We start from the raw sequence: 12451 nt of genomic DNA, 5'->3' as shown, positions 1-12451 counted from the left end.
CCCCACGATGTCACAAAGCGGGCACGTAAACCCCGGCCACACTATAAATGGGGGACGCGGTCCCCACTGGAGCTGTCAGCGGATGCTGGGCACCGCAGTCTGGCATTGTCTGGGCAGACTGCAGCCTCGGCCTCTGACACCCCAGCAGTCTTGCGGGTCCCGTCACTGGGGACCCAGGAGGACACTGGGGAGCCGCATCGCGGTTCTGTGCTGGTGACTCGGAGCACCGCAGCCACACCGGAGTCGGTGCCATGGGGCGCTCTGACGCCGTGTCTTCCCTGGGCCCTCTAATCCTGATCGTGACAGGGCTCAGCATATTCTCATCCGTGCTGCAGAGCAAGCGGCTTCAGGTAGGTGACTGTTGCACCACACTGTGCTGCGGCGTGGGGTGGCGAGGGATGGCATGGGGTGGTGTGGGGTGCCGTGGGGGGCTGTGGTGTGGGACTGGGAGGTGCTCCCGTCTCACCCAGCTCCTCGGAACCTTGCAGAAGTGGTTTAAGAAGAAGAAGAAGAAGCGTCGGACAAGGAAGACAAGAGCCCGGCCAGAGAAGCAGAGCAGTGAGTGGCCCCAGCACCGAGCACCCTGCAAACGGCCTACACCCCACGGCAGCCCTGAGCCGGGGCTGTGCCGGCAGCTGCTGGCCGCTCACTCTGTCTCCTCCCTCCGCAGCTTCTCAGCCAGTGGATGGAGGAGTGGAGAAATCCCGGCCCAAGCAGGAGAAGCGGCGAGTGTGGGGGAGACCCCAGATGCTGCCCCAGACCCTCACCCCGTGCCCTGCCCCTGCCTGCGCTGGGCAGCCCTGCCCACCGGCCAAGGAGGGGTGCTGCCCACGGGTCCCGCTGGGGTCTGGGGTGCAGCGGGGTCTCTTTCTCCTCCTCTGCAGGGCGAGTGCGGAGGTCTTGAACAGGAAGCCCCTCTCCCCATGGGCCCCGCTGGCCACCATGAACCCAATGACAGACAGAGGCTGCTCTTCCTTCAGCTCCCTCTACTCCTTCCCGGAGCCCTGGCCTGGTGCGATGGCGGAGCTGGCAGCACTCGACCGCTCAGGACCGTGCCATCCCCCCAGGGCTGTCAAGGGGAGGGTGGAGGAGCCAGGGCCAGCCCTGTGCCAGGAGCCCCCACTGGAAATGCCTACAAGGACCAAGCAAGAGCCGGTCCCCAGGGAAAGCAGGGACAGGGCGCAGAGCCCTGTGCACACGCAGCCTTCACCCTGCAGCCCCCCAGCCATGGCCACGGACCAAGGGGAGCTGGTCATGGAGCTCCTCCGCTGTTTCGAGTGCACCCAGGAGATGGCCAGGCAGTGCTGTGAGATGCTGAAGGTGCTGCAGGCCCGTTGGCAAGGGGCAGCGGGAGCCTGTGACCAGAACCTCCCCGGGGAGCCCCTCCATCCCCTGGGCACGATGGCGGCGCAGGAGCAGCTGGGGGCCACAGTGAAGCCCCGGCACCTGGGAGTGGAGTGGCCGTGAGTGGATGCAAACACGGATAAGGCTGAGGATGGGGACATGGACAAGGAGAAGGACACGGGAGCAGACATAAGTGTGAAGGAGAAGGAAAGGAGCAGCCCTGTGGAGCTCGGCAGGGGGAGCCTGGCAGAAGTGTAGAGAAAAAGCAACGTGGGGCCGGGCGAGAACAACTCCATGGGGCCAAGCACCAGCAGCCCCCCAGGCTCAGGCAGGAACACCCCCATGGATGCGGAAGGGAGGAGGGACAGGGCGCAGAGCCCCATGACTGTGCTTCCGCCGCCCAGCCGCCCCCTAGCCAAGGCCACGGACGAGAGGGAGCTCTTCTTGGAGCTCTTGGACACTGTCAAGACCTTGGAGGAGGAGAGGCAGCAGCATGGCAAGCCTTTGAATAGGGAGTGTGACCAGGCTTCCCCAGGGCTGTGCCCACTAGGACGGTGCCTGTGTCAGTGCTGCACCCGGCTCTGGCACCGCCTGAAGGACTGCTGGAGACGCTGCTGCCGGCCGCGCCGTGTCTGCTTCAGAAATTTCCCCCAGTGGGTGGGAAGTGTGGGGCTGGGAACCCCCTGGGGTGCCCCTCTTCTGAACCAATAAAAAAGTCAATATTTTCTCTATCCCTGTGACTGTCAGCAGATCAGTTTTGTCCCTTGACAGGAGCAGAGAATCAGTTTTGGGTAACGACAACAGTAGATGCTACAGTAATGCCCACTCTCCCGTGGAGATGGGGGGGCCCTTGAGCATTACACCCCACCCAGAGAGATAGACAACTTCTATTACCGTTAGAAGATGTCGTACCCTCAGCTCATGCCATGATCTTACTTGACATATTGGAAATTATCCCCGGTACGAGAGTAGATCCAAAGACAATTTCTAGAAAGCTTTGCAGATCCCGGCTGTTCCTTGGAAGCTCTGCAGCGCAACAGAACCTAAAGAGCGCTGTCAGCAACCATCAGGCCGTGTGCTTCCCTCAGGCGTGCAAAGACCTGATGCTCATTGACGCGGGTCAAGGCTGTCGCACACCTTTGGTGGCACATCCTGCGTGACACCACAGGGCTGTGACATGGGCACCACTTAATTTACATCCGCTCTAGACGTTTGTGTATTGCCAAAAGGGAGCAGAACCACGAGTGCAGGCTGACGCAGGCTACAGCTCTGCAAGCAAACAGGGCGCACGGACTCCTCTCCTCATGAGCACATTTCCCTGCAAAAGGGTGGGGTTCAGAAAAATCGGAAAGGATAAGAAAGTTCCCAGTTACTAAACGCCTAAAAAAACCCCAACAAAACAACCAAAACCAGCCCAATGAGTGAAAAAGAATCACGGTACAAGCACAGGCCACATCCTTTAACTTTTTGGCCTTCGGTCTAGCTAAACAGTGAAATGGTCTCTGCTGCTGAAGTTCAAGTGCCAAGTCTGGGCAGGGCTGGGAGTGCTCAGCCTGGAGAAGAGGCGGCTCAGGGGGATCTCCTCCACGCACATCAATACCTGCAGGGAGGGTGCCAAGAGGACGGAGGCTGGAGCTGGTCATCACCGCCGTGAGCAGTGGCAGCAGCTCGGGGCGCTGCTGAGTTCATGGGAGGTTTTGGGATGGTGTGAGACCCGTGAAGGGGTAATGCCAAGTCCTCCTGTCCCTTTGCTGAACATCTCCTTCTCTCCCTTTGGGGCGCACAGGCCTCAGACTTGTGCTCCCACGCTTTTCTGTGGGCCCAGAAGGCAAATGTGTGGAGCCTCTGAAAGCATTTTGCCTGGAAGGGATCGACTCAAAGGTGTGTCTTCTCAGGGATGCCCGCACCTCCCCTTCTATCCCTTGCTGACCCTCCACCCCCTTCCCTTTCTGTCCGCAAGCCTTCCCTCTTGTGTCTGCTCTTCCCCAGGCTGCTCCTGCCTGCTCCTGTGTCCGTGTCCCTGTCCTTGTTCACGTCTGCATCTGCGTCCATGTCCCTGTCTGCCCCCAGCCCCAGTTGCTCCCTCCCAACGCACTGGGGTGTCACGCTTTCGGCTGGGGTGGGGATGACTTCCTTGCGAGCAGGTGGTGTAGCGCTGTGTTTTGGATTTGGGATGAAAACAGTGTTGGTAGCGCACTGGTGGTTTTAGCTGTTGCTGAGCTCTCAAGGCCTTTTCTGCTCCTCACGCTGCCCGACCGACAGTGGCCTGGGGGGCACAGGGAGTTGGGAGGGGACAGAGCCAGGACAGCTGACCCCGACTGAGCAAAGGGACATTCCGTGCCATTTGACGTCACGCTCAGTATATAAAGCCGGGGAAAGAAGAAGGAAGGGCTGATGTTCAGAGTGATGGCGTTTGTCTTCCCAAGTCACCGTCACGCTGCCGGAGCCCGGCTTTCCTGGAGACGGCTGAACCCCCGCCTGCAATGGGAAGCAGCCAACGGGTTCCTTGTTTGGCTTTGCTTGTGCGCGCGGCTTTTGCTTTGCGTATTAAACTGCCTTTCTCTCACGCCACGACTTTCCTCCCTTTCCCACTTCCCATTCTGTGTGTCCAGAGAAGGGCAAGGGAGCTGCTGAGGGCTCTGGAGCACAGGCCACGGCGCCGGGCCCTCAGCCGCCCCACAGCCGGCCGCAGCCCCGCCCCAGGCCCCGGCCCCGGCCCCGGCCCCGGCCCGGCCCGGCCCGGCCCACAGCGGCGGCCGATGGCGGCGCTCGGGGGTTCCCTCCGAGGAGGCGGCGGTGTTCCCCCCGCATATCCCTGCAACGTGATCAGGAACTAGTGCTGAAGGGCCGTCTGTGTCTTCTCGCGAATTCTCACTCGCCAAGGGACAGCTTCGGGGCAGGTACGTCCGCAAGGGAGCGGGGGTTGGTGGCGAAAAAAGGCAAAAAAGGGGCTATTCCGGAGCTGCCCGGGGCCGGGGAAAGGCCGGGAGGGCGCAGGCCGGCCGCGAGGGCCGGCAGCTGGCGGGGGGGCGCTGACGGGCCGGGCCGGGGCGAGCAGGAACGGCGCTCAATTTAAACGGGGTGTAACGGCCCCCACCGGTCGCTTCCCGAGGGACAGCTTCGGGGCAGGTACGTCCGCAAGGGAGCGGGGGTTGGTGGCGAAAAAAGGCAAAACAGGGGCTTTTCCGGAGCTGGGGAAAGGCCGGGAGAGCGCAGGCCGCCCAGCAGAGCCAGCAGCTCCCAGGGGGGCTGCTGACAAGATGGGGGACACAGCAGATTCCCCGCCCTCCCTCTGCCTAGCTGAAGAAGGTAACTAAGAGGACAGGGGGCTGTGGGAACATGTTCCTGCCCGGCGAAGCAGGCGTGTCTCCCCAGTAACTCCCTGGCCTTCCAGGTACCCTGAAAAACCAGGTACGAGGCTCTGCAAGGGGAACCTAATGCTGACGAGGAAGATAATGCAGTGTCCACAGAGGTGTTGCCAAGGTTAAGCCAAACCACACCTCGCATCAAAACGTCTTCAGTTAAGAAGAAAAGACGGGTCACTGTTGTAGGCGACTCCATCCTGAAGGGAGCGCAAGGCCCGATATGCAGACCAGACCCACTTCTCAGGGAAGTGTGCTCAGGGAAGGGGCCCGGGTTAAAGATACCAGAAGAAAACTTCTCTCCCTGGTAAGCCCCTCAGATTATTAACCGCTCCTCATTTTTCAGACAGGCAGAGATGATCTGTTACCGAGAATCCCAAGGGAGATCAAGAGAGACTTCTGGGCCTTGGGATGACTAGGAAAGGGCTCAGGAGCGCAAGTCGTGTTCTCCTCTGTCGTTGCAGGCCCAGGGAAGGATGAGGAAAGCAACAGGAAGAGCCAGCAGATCAATACCTGGCTGCGAGCCTGGTGTCAGTGGCAGGACTTTGGGGTTTTTGATCACAGCATGGTTTGACAGGACAGCAGGCCTGTTGGAGACAGACGGGATACACCTGCCTCAAAAGGGGAAAAGGATCCTTGCACAGGAGTTGGCAGGGCTCATCAAAGGGGCTTTCAAGTAGATTTGAAGGGGGAAAGGGATGAATCAGGCAGCAGAGACACAAGGGTCATTGATGGGTTAGAAGCTACGGCTGCTCCTGGGAATGGTCAGGTAGGAGTGAAGCCTTCTTCCAGCAAAAAGGTGTCAGGATCAGCAGGCCAGCTGAAGTGCTTCCACACTCATGCCTGCAGCATGGGCAAGAAAGAGGAGGAGCTGGAAGCCATTGTGCAGCAGGACAGCTATGACGTAGTCACCGTCACGGAAACGTGGTGGGCTGACTTGCACACCCTGCGGGAGCACAGCACTCGTTCCCTGTGCACCTTGAATATCAAATGTCATATCCACGACCCTCATGGGCAAGTGGTCAGGGGAACGTCGTGGGCCAACTTGGCCAAGAGAGCCCCAAAACTGCGCGTGAACCTCTTCTTTGAAAGAGTCACGAAGCACGATCACCTAGCCAGGATCCTGCTAGCGGAGATGCCAGTCAGCAGCATAAGAGTCTGCGGAGCTACAGTTTCAGAGACCCAGGCTGGAGAATGAGACGCACCCTCACCAACCTCCTCCCAGCCTCCTGGTGTGTTCTGCAGGTACGGGAACCCAGAGTGACATCTCACCGCGGTATCACAAAGCTAAGCAAAGTGATCCTCCAGGCCTTCTGCATAGCAGCGCTCAGCAGGAGGAATTCCTGACCACTTCAGTGTTATGGCCAGAGGGTCATTTTCATAAGCGAGCCACTGCGGTGTTCCACTCTAGCCTGGTTGAGGTCGTTGTCCTTGTCCAGTTGTGATCCCCGTTATGCCAGTCTTCACTGTCAGGCTGATGTCAGGTTGCCCTCATAAAAAGCTAAAACGCCCAAAATACTGGTGCTGGGATGTCAGCTGTGAGCAAAAAGAGCTTTTCAGGCAGGAAAACCTCAATTTTGTGAAAAAGCTTTAGGCTTGTTCTAGTAACTGACAACTTTCTTATCCTTTCCGATTTTTCTGAACCCCACCCTTTTGCAGGGCAATCTGCTCATGAGGAGAGGAGTCCGTGCACCCTGTTTGCTTGCAGAGCTGTAGCCTGCGTCAGCCTGCACTCATGGTTCTGCTCCCTTTTGGCAAAACACAAACGTCTAGAGCAGATGTAAATTAAGTGGTGCCCATGTCAGAGCCCTTTGGTGTCACGGAGGATGTGTGTTCCTGGACCCACACTTCCCAGCCGTTAGGGGAAATTGCTGAAGCGGACACGGCGCGGCCGGCAGCAGCGTCTCCACCAGTCCTTCAGGCGGTGTCAGAGCCGGGTGCAGCAGTGACACAGGCACCGTCCTAGCGGGCACAGCCCTGGGGACGCCTGGTCACACTCCCTGTCCACGGGCTCGCTGTGGTGCTGCCCCTCCTCCTCCAAGGTCTTGAAAGTGTCCAAGAGCTCCAAGTCGAGCTCCCTCTCGTCTGTGGCCTTGGCTGGGGGGCTGCTGGGGGGCAGCTGCACGTTCACAGGGCTCTGCGCCCTGTCCCTCCTCCCTTCCACATCCATGGGGGTGCTCCTGCCTGAGCCTGGGGGGCTGCTGGTGCTTGGCCCCATGGAGTTGTTCTCGCCTGGCCCCATCTTGCTGTTTCTCTTCACTTCTGCCAGGCTCCCCCTGCCGAGCTCCACAGGGCTGCTCATTTCCTTCTCCTTCACACTTGTGTCTGGTCCCGTGTCCTTCTCCTTGTCCATGTCCCCATCCTCAGCCTTATCCGTGTTTGCAGCCACCCACGGCTGCTCCGCTCCCAGGTGCCGGGGCTTCACTGTGGCCCCCAGCTGCTCCTGCACCACCATGGATGGAAGGGCTCCCCGGGGAGGTTCTGGTCACAGGCTCCCGCCCTTGCCAACGGGCCTGCAGCACCTTCAGCATCTCACAGCACTGCCTGGCCATCTCCTGGGTGGACTCAAAAGAGTGGAGGAGCCCCATGATCAGCTGCCCTTGGTCCGTGGCCATGGCTGGGGGGCTGCAGGGTGAAGGCTGCGTGTGCACAGGGCTCTGCGCCCTGTCCCTGCTTTCCTGGGGACCGGCTCTTGCTTGGTCCTTGTAGGCAGTTCCACTGGGGACTCCTGGCAGAGGGCTGGCCCTGGCTCCTCCACCCTCCCCTTGACAGCCCTGGGGGGATGGCGGGGTCCTGAGCGGTCGAGTGCTGCCAGCTCCACCATCACACCAGGACAGGGCTCTGGGAAGGAGTAGAGGGAGCTGAAGGAAGAGGAGCCTCTGTCTGTCAGAGAGTCCATGGTGGCCAGCGGGGCCCGTGGGGAGAGGGGCTTCCTGTTCAAGGCCTCCGCACTCGCCCTGCAGAGGAGGAGAAAGAGACCCCGCTGCACCCCGGAGCCCAGCGGGACCCGCGGGCAGCACCCCTCCTTGGCCGGTGGGCAGGGCTGCCCAGCGCAGGCAGGGGCAGGGCACGGGGTGAGGGTCTGGGGCAGCATCTGGGGTCTCCCCCACACTCACCGCTTCTCCTGCTTGGGCCGGGATTTCCTAACTCCTCTATCCACTGTCTGAGAAGCTGTGGAGGGAGGAGACAGAGTGAGCGGCCAGCAGCTGCCGGCACAGCCCCGGCTCAGGGCTGCCGTGGGGTGTAGGCCGTTTGCAGGGTGCTCGGTGCTGGGGCCACTCACCGCTCTGCTTCTCCGGCTGGGCTCTTGTCTTCCTTGTCCGACGCTTTTTCTTCTTCTTCTTCTTCTTCTTCTTAAACCACTTCTGCAAGGTTCCGAGGAGCTGGGTGAGACGGGAGCACCTCCCAGTCCCACACCACAGCCCCCCACGGCACCCCACACCACCCCACGCCATTCCTCGCCACCCCACGCTGCAGCACAGTGTGGTGCAGCACAGTGTGGTGCAACAGTCACCTACCTGAAGCCGCTTGCTCTGCAGCACAGATGAGAATATGCTGAGCCCCATCACAATCAGGAGGAGATGGCCTAGGGGAGACACGGTGTCAGAGCGTCCCATGGCACCGACTCCGGTGTCGCTGCGGTGCTCCGAGTCACCAGCACAGAACCGCAATGCGGCTCCCCAGTGTCCTCCTGGGTCCCCAGTGACGGGACCCGCAAGACTGCTGGGGTGTCAGAGGCCGAGGCTGCAGTCTGCCCAGACAATGCCAGACTGCGGTGCCCAGCATCCGCTGACGGCTCCAGTGGGGACCGCGTCCCTCTTTTGTAGTGTGGCAGGGGGGCACATCCCCCTTTGTGACATCGTGGGGCAGTCAAAGCCCCCCTTGGCGACACTCAGCAGGGGATGAGGAAGAGCAAGAGAAGGAGGGTACTTGCCCCAAGCTGCCAACAGGACTATTTCATAGCATGAACATCACGTTCGATATAAATTATAAAGTCTGCTGTGTAGTTCGACTCTCCCGTGATGGCGGTGGTCCAGAGAACTCCTTGCTGTAGTCTCGGAGCCCTGAGCCCTTCCCTTCCTCGTGAAGCTGCAGCGCTCGCAGTGTCCCCCATTGGCTGTCCCCTGCTGGGAGTGCACGGCTTCCTGCTGATGGAAGGGGCTGGGTGTAGTCCTTGGGTATTTTATATTGATATCGGGATCGACACTGCTTCTTTAGCATTATTAATGTTAATTCTTTAGTTTTATCCTATTAAATCGATTTCTATTGCAACCCTCCTGTTTCCTTGTTTTTCCCCAATTCCCCTTCCCGGGTGGGGAGGGGTCATCAGGTGAGAGAGTAATTGTCTAAAGGATAAGAAATTGTGGTGGGTTTCTCAAACCATAACAAGAAGGGAGGGAGAAGGAGAAGGGGAAAAGGAGAAGGAGAAGGGCCCCACCCCTTCCGGGCATGGTTTGTGTAGGAATGGACCTTAAAGGCCACCCAGTGCCACCCCCTGCCCTGGGCAGGGACACCTCCCACCAGCCCAGCTTGCTCCAAGCCCCGTCCAACCTGGCCTTGATCCCCTCCAGGGATGGGGCAGCCACAGCTTCTCTGGGCAACCTGGGCCAGGGGCTCACCGCCCTCACAGCCAAGAATTTCTGCCCGAGATCTCAGTTCAATCTCCCCTCTTGCAGTGGAAACCCCTTCCCCCTCGTCCCATGGCTCCCCTCCCTCATCCAGAGTCCCTCCCCAGCTTTCCTTGAGCCCCCTGACGGACTGGAAGGGGCTCCAAGGTCTCCGCGGAGCCTTCTCTTCTCCAGACTGAACTTTTATAGATATTATTCAGTATTCCTGCTGAAAAATGAGAACCCCTGTCTGACCGTCTGGTTTCATTTCAGTCAGTATCTGGGAATGATTTCCCACAAAAGTGCTTTGACCACTCCTGGGGGATCAGCTTTCCTGGTAGGAAAAGCTTCTACTCCTCCTGAGGGTTGATCCATGATTACCAGCAGGTGCTTAACACCTTCCACAGGAGGCATGTCAGCATAAACGATCTGCAGCCTTTGGAATGTGTTTCTTTCCCATCTACAAGAAGGGTCGGAAGGAGGATCCGGGGAACCACAGGCCTGTGAGCCTGACGTCGGTACCAGGGAAGATCGTGGAGAGGATCATCTTGAGTGAGCTCTCACGGCAAGTGCAGGGCAGCCACGGAATCAGGGCCAGCCAGCATGGGTTTAGGAAAGGGAGGTCCTGCTTAACCAACCTGATCTCTTTCTATGACCATGTGAGCCGCCTGTTGGATGCGGGGAAGGCTGTGGACGTTGTCTCTCTGGACTTTGGTAAGGCCTTTGACACTGTCCCCCACAGCATTGTCCTGGAGAAGCTGGCGAATCCTGGCATAGACAAGTGTACTCTTTGCTGGGTTAAAAACTGGCTGGATGGCCGTGCCCAGAGAGTTGTGATTAGTGGGGTGAAATCCTCTTGGCGGCCGGTCACCAGTGGTGTCCCTCAGGGCTCAGTTTTGGGGCCAGTTTTGTTTAAAATCTTTATCAATGATCTGGATGAGGGGATTGAGTGCACCCTCGGTAGGTTTGCAGATGACACCAAGCTAGGTGGGAGTGTTGATCTGCTTGAGGGAAGGAAGGCTCTCCAGAGGGCCCTGGACAGGCTGGATGGATGGGCCAAGGCCAATTGGATGAGGTTTAATAAGGCCAAGGGCCGGGTCCTGCATTTCGGTCACAACAACCCCAAGCAACGCCAGGGGCTTGGGGAAGAGTGGCTGGAAAGCTGCCCCGCAGAAAAGGACCTGGGGGTGCTGGTGGCCGGCCAGCTTACCGTGAGCCAGCAGTGTGCCCAGGTGGCCAAGAAGGCCAACAGCATTCTGGCTTGTATGAGGAATAGCGTGGCCAGCAGGAGCAGGGAAGTGACCGTGCCTCTGTACTCGGCACTGGTGAGGCCTCACCTCGAGTGCTGTGTTCAGTTCTGGGCCCCTCTGTACAAGAGGGACCTTGAAGTGCTGGAGCGTGTCCAGAGGAGAGCTACCAGGCTGGTGAGGGATCTGGAGACCAAGTCCTATGAGGAGAGGCTGAGAGAGCTGGGCATGTTTAGTTTGGAGAAGAGGAGGCTGAGGGGAGACCTCATTGCCCTCCACAAGTCCCTGAAAGGAGGTTGGAGAGAGGTGGGTGTTGGCCTCTTCTCCCAGGTGAACAATGACAGGACCAGAGGAAATGGTCTGAAGCTGCGGCAGGGGAGGTTTAGATTAGATAGTAGGAAGAATTACTTCACTGAAAGAGTGGTCAGGCACTGGAATGACCTGCCCAGGGAGGTGGTTGAGTCACCATCCCTAGAGGTGTTTAAGAAACGCCTAGATTTGGCACTTCAGGGCATGCTCTAGTGACAGAGATTGTAGGGGGTTTTTGTGTGTGTGTATGGTTGGACTCGATGATCTCAAAGGTCCTTTCCAGCCATGAAGAGTCTCTGATTCTATGATTCCCAGTTAGGCTTACTTCCGCCTCCAGTACAGTCAACTCTTGGGATCCCCCTGTGACCCCAGAAATACAAATGGGTTCTGATCCTCTATAGCTTGATGGTATTAGAGTGCACTGTGCACCTGTGTCCGCTAGAGCCTTATACTCCTGAGGGTCTGATGTGCCAGGCCATCGAGCCCACACTGTCCAATAAACCCGGTTGTCCCTTTCTTCCACCTGGCCGGAGGCAGGGCCCCTCTAATACCAGTCATAGTATCCGTTACTCACTCACTTCTTGCAGAAATGACTTGGAAGTTCCTTCAAGAGGATCAGAAGCAAGATCAGGCCTTCTGCTCTGTCTGGGGAACTGCCCGCTGGAAAGTGGGGCGGCACTTTTCCTGGAGGGATCCCCTTTTGTGGTTGTCCTTCCTTGCAACTCCTGTACCCGTGTCCGCAGGATCCAAGTAGGTTGCCCATCCCACTTCCTCATGTCCTCCCCGTGGTCACGCAGGTAGAAGAACCACAGGGTGCCTCGTGGTGTGTACCTGAGATGCTGGCCCGTATAGGTGGGGAGTAGGACATATTCTCTTCAAGTTGCTGGACCTTTCGGGACAGTTTCTCCACAGCTGGGACAAGGCGGGAAGAGAGACTTTCTTCATATCGCCGGAGCCGGCCAGCCACCTCATCCACCGTTGGTCCCTCTTCGCCTTTCCATTCCGTTACTGCCAGTGAGTTGGCATATGACGATGGTGCGCTTCGTACAAACTTCCGCCACATGGGCCTTGTGCATTGCACCTCATCAGGGTCTGTGGGTAAGTCTGCATTGTCCGAGTCATAATAAATCATCTCCCGCACGGCTAATTCTCTCAGGTACTGGATACCTCTTTCCATGGTAGTCCTCTTGCTTGGTTGACATACAACATCTTCACTGAAGGGGTACCTCTCCCTCACGCCTGACAGGAGTCGTTGGCAGAGGCTGAGGGCTTGGGTCTTCTTTCCAATTGCCTTGTCAATGCCGCCTTCCCTAGACAGGGATCCCAGCTGCCTGGCTTCCCTACCCTCTAATTCCAGGCTACTGGCCCCGTTATCCCAACACCGAAGCAGCCAGGTGACAATGTGCTCGCCTGAAAGTGGGCTAAAATCTTCTCGCATATCCCGCAGCTCACTCAAGGATAGGGATCAGGTAATTATCTCTGGTTCTGCCCCTTCCTCCTCTTCTCATGATGGCCCTGGTTCATCATCATCTCTTACTAAGCGAACTGATTTCTTCGTGTACTTCTTCTGTATGGGGGCAAC

General features: G+C 58.4%; 1 protein-coding gene across 1 annotated transcript in view; it reads right to left on the bottom strand.

Moving 5' to 3' along the window:
• LOC128902128 (neuronal acetylcholine receptor subunit alpha-10-like) overlaps positions 1 to 12451 on the bottom strand; it is a 53188-nt gene that overhangs the window by 24481 nt on the left and 16256 nt on the right. The gene's annotated exons all lie outside the window — the stretch shown is intronic.

This window comes from Rissa tridactyla, chromosome 1 (assembly GCF_028500815.1).
Source record: "Rissa tridactyla isolate bRisTri1 chromosome 1, bRisTri1.patW.cur.20221130, whole genome shotgun sequence".
NCBI classification, from domain to species: Eukaryota; Metazoa; Chordata; class Aves; order Charadriiformes; family Laridae; genus Rissa; species Rissa tridactyla.
The sequence above is the reverse complement of the archived record's forward strand: the minus strand, read 5'-3'. Positions and strand labels throughout refer to the sequence as shown.